This window comes from Notothenia coriiceps, unplaced genomic scaffold (genome assembly GCF_000735185.1).
Source record: "Notothenia coriiceps isolate Sejong01 unplaced genomic scaffold, NC01 NC01_scaffold00031846, whole genome shotgun sequence".
NCBI classification, from domain to species: domain Eukaryota; kingdom Metazoa; phylum Chordata; class Actinopteri; order Perciformes; family Nototheniidae; genus Notothenia; species Notothenia coriiceps.
In genome coordinates this window covers 1-10,337 of record NW_011364547.1, presented here as the reverse complement: position 1 = coordinate 10,337, position 10,337 = coordinate 1, and positions in this window count along the sequence as shown.

The window sequence follows — 10,337 nt, the reverse complement described above, 5'->3', positions numbered from 1 at the left end:
GGCGCAGCCGCGAGACTAGTCGGACAGCTAACCAAGAGAGGGGTATTACCTGGCGCAGCGACGGTGTAATTAGGGAACTTGTTTGATCCGATTCCAATAGATCTACATATAAGGTAAGAAATTGACATCCGAAATAGGGTTTGTCATAATAAAATGAATTCCAAAATTTACATTTCTTTTGTAAAAATTTCTATTAGGAATTGTAATCCGCCGCGCAATATAGGGAAGAAAGAACTCGCGAGTACATAAAGTAACAGCTACTTACTGGCCAGAGTATAGATTATATTAACAACAACACGAGGTAGGAGGAGGTGGTAGCACACTGCCAATTATTGTTCCATACAGGAACATAGTCCATGAGAGGTCAAGATAGGAAGTTTCAGAGATCTTCTTATTTACTGAGTATCCAGTGAAAGTGGGTGCAGTGAGCCATCCGAAAGTCTTCAAGAGCAGACGAGCAACAAAGCCGGACAATTCCCTTCTCGCGCACGGTAGAATAATATAAATGAAATATTATACACTCTTCTGTTTTTTATAGTCTATAACAAAAAGAAAAACAAAGAGAAAAAAAATTTAGACACTGATACAGCGCGCGACCACGAATCACGCCGTTGGGGAAACCCTCGTGCGCCCGTTCGCGGTACTAGAAAAAGTGCGTCGTCCGGGAGCGTCGCAGGGACAGACGATAACGCATTTATAATAAAGAGATTAATATCGTCCGCCTGTTTGGTGTTAGGATCCTCTTGTTCCATAAATGTGCGCGTCTTGTTTAACCGAGTGAACAATGACTTTTGTTTCTATTGTTATTCAACTCAATAAAATTAGTAGGTTGATTCAGACGACAAGTAGTAACGATATAAAATGGTCCCTCTTCGTATTTATTGTCTTCTATGGTTCATGTCCGTTCTTGCGGGTAGCGACGTTTTCCAAAGTTCTCTCAACTTCCTGGTTTCGGCACGTAACACGCTACAGAAAATTCAACAGACCGATCCCGACTAGTAAACATTGAGATTACGGCCGTTTCTTTACTTCCTCTTTCAGCCATACTAATTTGCTCTGAATCTCTGCATTTGACATTACAGTGATGATCAAGTGTTTTCCCGGAAACGCGACAAAACTAAGTTATGATGTACGGGAGCAATCAATTATATGCGTCTGTGGAATGCCGTTATATGGCTGCAGTCACACCGGGGTTTCTCCATATTCACACATATCACTTCATCCTCTCTCTCATTGAATTCATCCTGATTAATAGTGGTGACCTAGGTTCACCATTCCTATTATGTTCAAGTACGTAAACAAGGGAGGTCAAGTAGGAAACTTTGGGGGGAACTAATGGATATGTTCTAGGCTGGAGTTGTGCCACTCTCAAGATCAGAGAATAAACATGCGACACCTTCGTCGTCTTAAGTCCAGGAGGTTGTGATGGGCGCTCCCCCGTTAGAAAAGTTTTCTACACCAACATAAGACCAAGGACCACTAACCCCTACGTCCCGCGTGCCAGTTTCTTGGCTGTTTGCGTACAATGGCGTACAGCAGGATAATTCCAGATCGTGTGGTTTTAATGCTACGGCCTGTCCGTCTACTCTATGACTCGTTCCCGTATCTTCCCCACGACTATCCTTTATCTCTGTTCACCACTACGCGCTTCGACATACATTAGATTTGATCGTGGTCCGGATGGTTGATGCGTCGATAAATACCTCCCTTTTAGTTGGATTGAAATGGATGTCAGGAGACACACCTCCTCCTATGAGTCGACTTGCCTTACAAAAACCGGGTATCATCTCCCACGTCGGGCATAGTACCGGGTACAAGTCCGAGGGTGAGAACATCTAGATCTGCATGAAGGGTGGCAGAACCCAAGATATTCAAGTCACTGGGGCAGTGGAACGAAGTGGAGACATTTGGCACATTCATTACTAGGTGCCATGCTCTTTTGACACCTGATATTAAACTAAAAAATTGCCTGATGAAAGTGATGTAAATGAACAACAAAAATAAAATAAGTTACATATGTGTTATTGGCTATGGTAGTTTATTGGTATGTTCAATTATTTGATTATTAAAATGTAAAACGATCTTTTTCATATGGGTGTTTAGAGTTAGATCTAGTCTCTAGTCATTGTGTGCTAAAAGTGCACCAGATTGAAGCATTTTATATTAAAATGTAAAAACAAATCTTCCCGGGGGGGCATACCCCCGGACCCCCCTAGAGGATGTGATGTCCAACCACCAATTATGTTCATACAATACTGAATACATTTGAAGCCTTTAATGATGTATGTGTCTTTCTTGTGCTGGCAGACAAATAGAAACATAATGGCGGGAAGCACTTCGCACGCGCACACACTTAAAATGTCCACGCGCGCCGCGCTCACATTTTGCTGGGCCCGCGTGCCTTAGCACCGCTGCTATGACTCCATCCTAGGGGAAACACTGAACTGTATTAGGTTAGTTGAAAGCAATAACATTATGTTGAACCTATTTAAACTTCAAAGTATTGCTTTCAACTAAACTAATACAGTTAAGTGAAATCTGTTTACATAATACATTTAATTTCAATTCTTCAGTTTCAGTGCGTGTACAGAGTCATTACTGCAGAACTGTTTGTATTCTATTTTCTGTCAAATTGGAACCTTTCGTGCTTGACGCAGCCCAAAGAGTAAGTCAAAAAAATCACAATAACAAATGAGGAACATAATTACAAGATGTAAAAACAATAAGAATATGAACAGTGATCAAATGATAAAAATGATAAGCCAAATTAAGTATTTAGTTCTCTTTTAAAAATTCCAATTGAGGTTGCCGTCCTCAGATCAAATGGGAGGCAGGTCCAGAAGATAACATATTCCACTCCAGGTTTTCCCTTTAGCCTCCCCCAGGCCACACTCTCCTGATCTCCTGCAGGTTCAGGGGTGTGTGTGTGCATGTGTGTGTGTGTGTGTGTGTAAGAATGAGAGAGAGAGGGGGGGTGTTACTACGTTCCCCAGGGTCATTACCGACCGCACCGTAGGGGGGAAAGTAAAACGAGCTCTCCTGTGACCTACAATTCACTTTTAACCCCTGCCACGACAGGAATCTGAACTGCATACTTTCTTAAAATAATTCTCTGTGTTTTACATTTTTACTTTTATGTATGCACCATGACATTAAGTCAAATTCCTCGTACGTGTCAACCTACCTAGAAGAACTGGAGGTATATATATATATATATATGTATATATATATGTATATCCTATATATATATATAGAATATGTCCGGTGCCTTGCTCAAGGGCACCACGGCAGGGCAGGAGGTGAACTGGGACCTCTCCAAGTAGCAGTCCACACTCCATATTTAGGTCTGGTCGGGGACTTGAACCGGCGACTCTACTGACTGAGCCACTGCCGGACTACCTGGTAATAAACCTGATTCTAAATTCTGATACGACATCACCTTGTTGATGGTTTTCAACCCATTTCAGACAGCTGTATGCATGTACATTAGGGATGCACTGATAGAAAATTATTGAGTCGATGTTTAAAACAACAATTTGTCCGATTTTGGGATAGAATGCATCTTAATTATAACAAAATATAAACTGCCTTTTCCGCCCTTCATCACACTCAAAGTGGATGATCACAAATTACATTCATCTGTTGCATAGCTGATATTCTGCCATTGGTGAAGTATGTTTTAGTATGAAATGAAGCCATGGGAAGTACCATAATACCATTATGAGGACGTCCTGTTGCAATCAGCTTTAAATTAAAGATTTTTTTTTTTTTTTTTAATGGTCCAATTGAGGCAAAAAACTAAGAAGATCGGCCCACAAAGTTAGTTAGTTAGTTAGAGCCCCCTTTTTCTCCGGATAAAGAGGCACTATTACTCTTTTTCTAATGAGCTGCTTAAAGCTTTTAGACGGAGCCTCCTGTGTCATCTGTAACGTTTTCCACGGAGGCTGTATCACCCGCTAACGTCCTCCAATCCACATGAAAAATGACTCGTGTGCTAACAAACAAGCAACACTAAAAAGATAAAATCTATTTCTCATTTAGACAAAATCTCCCAGCGATGACCGGGCCATAAAACACTCAACCTTTTGTTTTTTATTTCCCTCGCCCGATTCGAGGTCGATATTTTGGCTGACGGAGAGAATATGTCTGTGTTCCTGCTTTTCCATTAAGGAGGCTGACAGATCGGGACAAGTCTCCGCGGGGAAAGAGCCGGTAAGAAGAAAAGCTTGACTAAAAACAGGCTTCCCGAAACAGCATTGTATGATATCGAACAGAGAAAGCTAAAAAAAACACCACATTTACGAGGCCAAAAACATTATTTCTTGCCATTTCTGCAACTTTAACGATTATCAGTAGGTTGGTGGTTATTTTTCTGTTAACCAGGATGTCAAATCTACTCGAGATGTGTTGTTGTTTTTCTCTCAGGCCTCATTCTATGCTGTTAACACGTCTGTGAGCAGCAGCTGGGATGAAACTGTGGCCGGTGTCAATGATCTGTTTACCAGCATTTCAGTCCTATTGCTTAAGATGTTCACATCTGACACACCATCACACATCCTCTAAGAGAACCTGTGTGTGTGTGTGTGTGTGTGTGTGTGTGTGTGTGTGTGTGTGTGTGTGTGTGTGTGTGTGTGTGTGTGTGTGTGTGTGTGTGTGTGTGTGTTGAGGTCAGGGTCTGCTATTGAAGCCTCTGTTCCTCTTTTCTCTTTAGTAACAGAATGAGTGGCTCTTCACCGCTGCTGCCGTTGAGTAAAGCCCTTCAACTTCTAAATACATTTTCCCACGTTGTTGCTTGAGTCGGAGCTTTAATAACGAATGAAACTTAGTCAAGTAGGCCTTCAAATATGGCAGGTACAAGACTGAGGGGGGAAAAAAACGTGTACTAGGACTGCAGGATTGAAAAACGAGTAATTTACTGAGATTATTTTCACTGATTGGATTTGATTCACGATATTGGACCATTATTGTCATCTTCATTGACAAATATCAAAGTGATCACGGTGTGACAGTTGTAAGAAGATCTGTAGGTTCATATAGTGTCTCTACCAGTGTTTCTGCCAGACCAGGGCTGAGAGGGCGTCCACCCCGAGAGCGGGGGTGAAACGATCTTCAATACTCCGAAAATAATCCCACCAGACTCCTTTGCCCCTCCAACAGAGGGATGTCCTTGTCCCTTTACCTTTTCGTCATTTCAAGAGATAAAAACTCGATCTTCTCTCAAAAAATTCAAATGACGGCAAGACGCCCCCTGTGGGAAACACTGGGCTCTACCGTGACATGTCTCCATGCTTCAATGTTCAAAATGCTCTTTATCTCTCTCATAATGCCTGCTCTTTTCACCCTCTGTCTGAAACCATGATGCATCATCAGAAAGGGAAAGACAGACGCAGTGTAAAGATGATAAGAAGAAGTCTGAAACACAGATTACTACAATCAAGGTCTGCCACAGCGGCCTTATAACTGCCAAACACTGCAAAAAGATGTGTTCAGTAAACTGTTTTAACAGTTGTTGAATGATTTCCCAGTAATCAGAACAATACATAAAGACAGCATCAACATTGCAGTACACTAGTATGTAGTTGCAGCTCAAAGCATATACTGTGTTAAGACATTAAAAGCCCCCCATGGTACAACATGTTTACTATTTTACTGGAAAAAGTCAAAAAATAGTTTGATTTTTATGATTTTTGTAAAAGAAAGTCTGGTCTGTAATGAATAAAACTAGCAATTCTGCCTCTCATAATACATTTTTAGTAACAATAATGTCTGTGCATTGCCAAGAATCAAGCGTTAAGATATTCAGGGGTTATGATATATTAATATATCGTTAGACATTACATTTGTATGAAGAGTCGTATGCATAACAGTTGAAAAATCTGGTCAAAATCCATTTAAAAAGCCAAATTAAAGTTTATTTTAAAGATTTCCAGCACCATTTTTAAGTCTTTGATAAACAATATTGTGTTTTGACCCAATATGTGCGTCTTATTTTAGCTACTTGTGAACAAATCTACTAATTATAAAATGAAAACGACTGTTTCCTCAAGAATTTTTAATTATGAGCAGTGGCGGTTCTAGACCAATTTGACTGGGGGGGGGCAGTTATTTTCTGAGGGGGGCAAAATAAATGCAGGACGAAAAAGACAAAGACAATATGAAGTAATTGCACATAAGAAAACAATGCAATACAGTTATTGGTATTTGTTTCAGTACACATATTTATTTCAGATACTTATAGTTACAGTTTTTACGCTCGAATGGGCCCGACTAGAATGACAAATAGCATTAGTTCCACCTATTCCGTCAGCCAAGAAATCATTTAATAGAACCGCCCCTGATTATGAGGCATATTTCACACATCAATCCCCCTTTTTCAGATAAAACACGCAATTTAAAACATAATCATCCACATCTCCTGTCATGAGAATAAATTTGGGGACCTTTTGCGTGAAACAGATTGTTGCTAAAATGCTGAAACGCTTTCAGTTCACAAACAAACCAACTCCACATGCAGCTATCAGTCTCTGATATATTCACACAGGCTGGCAACACATCGCTGCACGCTGTCAATGTTTTTCTGCTCCGTCATCTAATCAATTTCTGAAGGAAACTCTTCCCTCCCTTTTTTTTTCCCTCCTCTCTTCCATAAAATAAATAAATATCCACAATTAGCACGTGGCTAATCTGCATAGAGGAAAGCTCTCTTGGCAGAAGAGGTTGCAGCGAGTATATTGTGTCATGACTGGGTGGCTGGTGGATATTGCAACTATTTAAAACTGTGTGTGTGTGTGTGTGTGTGTGTGTGTGTGTGTGTGTGTGTGTGTGTGTGTGTGTGTGTGTGTGTGTGTGTGTGTGTGTGTGTGTGTGTGTGTGTGTGTGTGTGTGTCATGCGGATAGGGATTTGCATTGGGAGTGAAGGCAGGAAGGGGGGAGTGTTTGGAGCAGAGCCTGAGAGCAAAGCTGGAGTCTACGAGGCCGAGTGGAGCAGATGGACTGGGGGGACAGTCGATAAACAACTGCTGCTAATTTAATCCTCCACACGGCCACATGGCCTCGGCACACACACCATTGTTCTGCTTTAAAGCCCGTTGACACGCAACACACCACCTAACAGCACAGAGAGATCAGGACAGACTCGTAGGGAAAGTAAAACATCACAACTAGGGACGGGAGACAGTTGCAACTTTCAAGGCTTTAATTGTCATTTGTACATAGCTACAGAGTAGATATGACAATGAGAATCTGAGGTCACAGGCTCCTCGCTACACAATAAAACACATAAAATAGTGCAAGTAGTACACATACAATTGAATATACTACTTTAATTTATATGATCTTATACAACTTTTGTGGCAATTTCAAGTGAATTTAGGCACTTTGAATCCATGTTGGTATGTATTAGCAGAGTGGGAGATGCCCAGAATGACCAGTATTATAGGGGTTAATACTTTGATCCAGAGGAAAAGTGTCCTATCGATACTTTCATTATAACATTATTGCTGGGAATTTACCATAACAGTTTGGGGAAACGTACAAATACTTCTTCCATCCAACATTAAAAAAAAAATGAAACTTGAGAGTTTAAGACGAGATAAATCTGAGTAAATTCTCACAATTGGTGATTTTAAAATTCAGTACTATAGGCCACAGTGTTTAAGGTTACTACTGATAATGTTCTATACCATTATCCTGAGGGTTTAGTTCGATGTTTATTACCAATCCAATTATCGAATTTATCGGACTTTAAATAAACGAACTTTAAAAAATTGTAATCGAAAAATATTTTTAGAGGAAATCTGTGGGATCTTGCAAGGTCCTAACTAAAAATACATGTTTTACATTGATTTTAGTAAAGAAAATCCATTTAAAATAAAATTTGGTCTTGGTGAGTTGGTATAAACGCACCGATGAGTACCAACAACAGTGAGGTACTCTCTCCACACACACACACACACACACACACACACACACACACACACACACACACACACACACACACACACACACACACACACACACACACACACACACACACACACACACACACACACACACACACACACACACACACACACACACACACACACACACACACACACACACACACACACACACACACACACACACACACACCAAGCAATACTACTTGATGAATAGAGATTTAAAGTATCCAACTGGAAGTCAACAAGCAGCTAAGGGAAAAAATAACAACCACAAACGTCATGTTCTCAATTAAGCAATTACTCTGCATCAATCTGAGGATCTGACCGCTGCCTGACTCTGGATAAAAGCACAGAGGGTCCGGGTTTGGTAAATATGCTGGTGCTTCTCTCCACACTGAGTAGAAGCACCTTGATCACCCAGATGAGCACCCAGATGTTCACCCAGATGCTGCAAGGAATTCAAAAGATGTTCAGGGGAGGAGAGGAGGAACGTGAGCACGAAATCTGCCTCACATCTCCGAGAGGTGATGGGAAACATCGAGGCTATCTGAGGTTAACTAGAACCACAGAAACAACAACAAAGGTTGAAACGCTGCTTCTGCAAAGTGGAAAACATTGGAATCACCTGAACGTCTTATCCCCAAAGACAAGCAGCTAAAAATGTGGTGGTCAACTATATTAGAGATATTTTAAGATCTGTTCACATTTTATTTGACAGCAGAGGAATTGAAAAGATGTTTTCAAGATCTGTTGTATATCTTCCCTTTTCCGCTGACTTTCAAGCAATCGTACAGGCAGAAATAAACCGGCATACACACCAACATCAACTCAAGGGGTGGATGGGGAGGCATTGTGGTTTGACAAAAACAATAGTAACGAAGAATCAGATCTAAACTAATATTTCCATGGGTAAATCCAAAGATCATAAAAATATTCATCTCATTTCTTTAAATCCAAGGTTATGTCTTTAAATGTCTTGTTGAGTCTGTCTAAAACCCCCAAATATTCACTTATTATTATTAATAAAATATTATACAAAGAAAAGCAGAAGATTGCCATATTTGAGAAGCTAAAGACACTTTTTTGTATTCAAATTACTTTAACAATTTTTTAACGATATAGTTGCTGGTTATTTTTCTGCCTGTTGACCTATTGATACAGTTCCAATCAAAGCAATCCCATTGATTGCAGAAAACTTATAAATTCAACCCATAAATGGAAATGAAAAAAGTCTTAAACAAATGTCATGCAGCGTTTCCGCCAGGGGCGCGTCTTGCCGTCATTTGACGCCCTTATTCAGCTCAGAACGCCCTGAACTCGAGCAACAAATCTGTATTTGACCACTTTACTGCCATCAAGCCTCAGAATAACATTCCTTCAGGGAGAGGAAGCTTTATTGATTAGTGACGGAGCTGATTAGCACAGGTGAGTGAGTGTTTACTGATGAAAAACAACACAGCCTGAAGCTGTTAACTGGTTCCCAGCGCTGCTTACCAACAGGCCTGGTGTGCACAGCGGATGCAAAATCTCCCGTTGGGTAGATCAGAGGAGTTATAGCGGATAAAATAAATAAATATAAATAAAAAAAGGGGCTGCCTGCTGCTGCCTGGCTGTCAATATGATGTTCAGGTTGGAGGTAAAACAGAGGGAACATACTGTCAGGACAAACTCATATTTTCCCAAGTGACAGTGGCTGATTCCCAGGAGTGAGAAAAGGCCGGGGAGTGTGAGGAGAGAAAGGAGAAACAAACCAAATGTTCGTATTTTAACGTGGGAATCATAGTAATCTCTGAGGGACGTGAACTGCATCTGAAGAGGCAACAAAGGAAGTTTTATGTGCAGAGTTTATCCGGATTTGATCAAAATCGCAATATGCACTAATGCAGAATAGGGCTGCGCGGTTTGGGGAAATAATCAAATTGCGATTTTTCTGACAGATATTGCGATTCGATTTGCGATATTTGTTTTTAAGCGACCCAACAGAAGTTTATTGTAAAATGCGGCCATATCTCCGGCTAGGAAGGTCGTATCAACGTGCTCCCGTCTCTAGCACCACCGCAGCCCGAGCTACGAGTGAAAGAACTAAACTTACATGAAACTTCCGTTTGGTTGCTTTAAAGTCAAGCTTCAGTTTAAGATTCACCCTGTAATAGAAACATGTGATGGAGCATTACTAACCTGACTCAGATGGTTTGTTTCACCAAACCATCTAGGAAAGCTCCATTGGAAGCCATTAGGAAAGGGCAGGCACTTTCAAAAATACTTGGCAGGTGATTGGATCAATCTGTCTATCACCTACTATCATGGGCCACTTCTGATTGGTTAACAATGGCTGGTACATGTGGAGCACAGCACTTCTGATTGGTGTGGATGACTGACACACAAGAAGAAAAA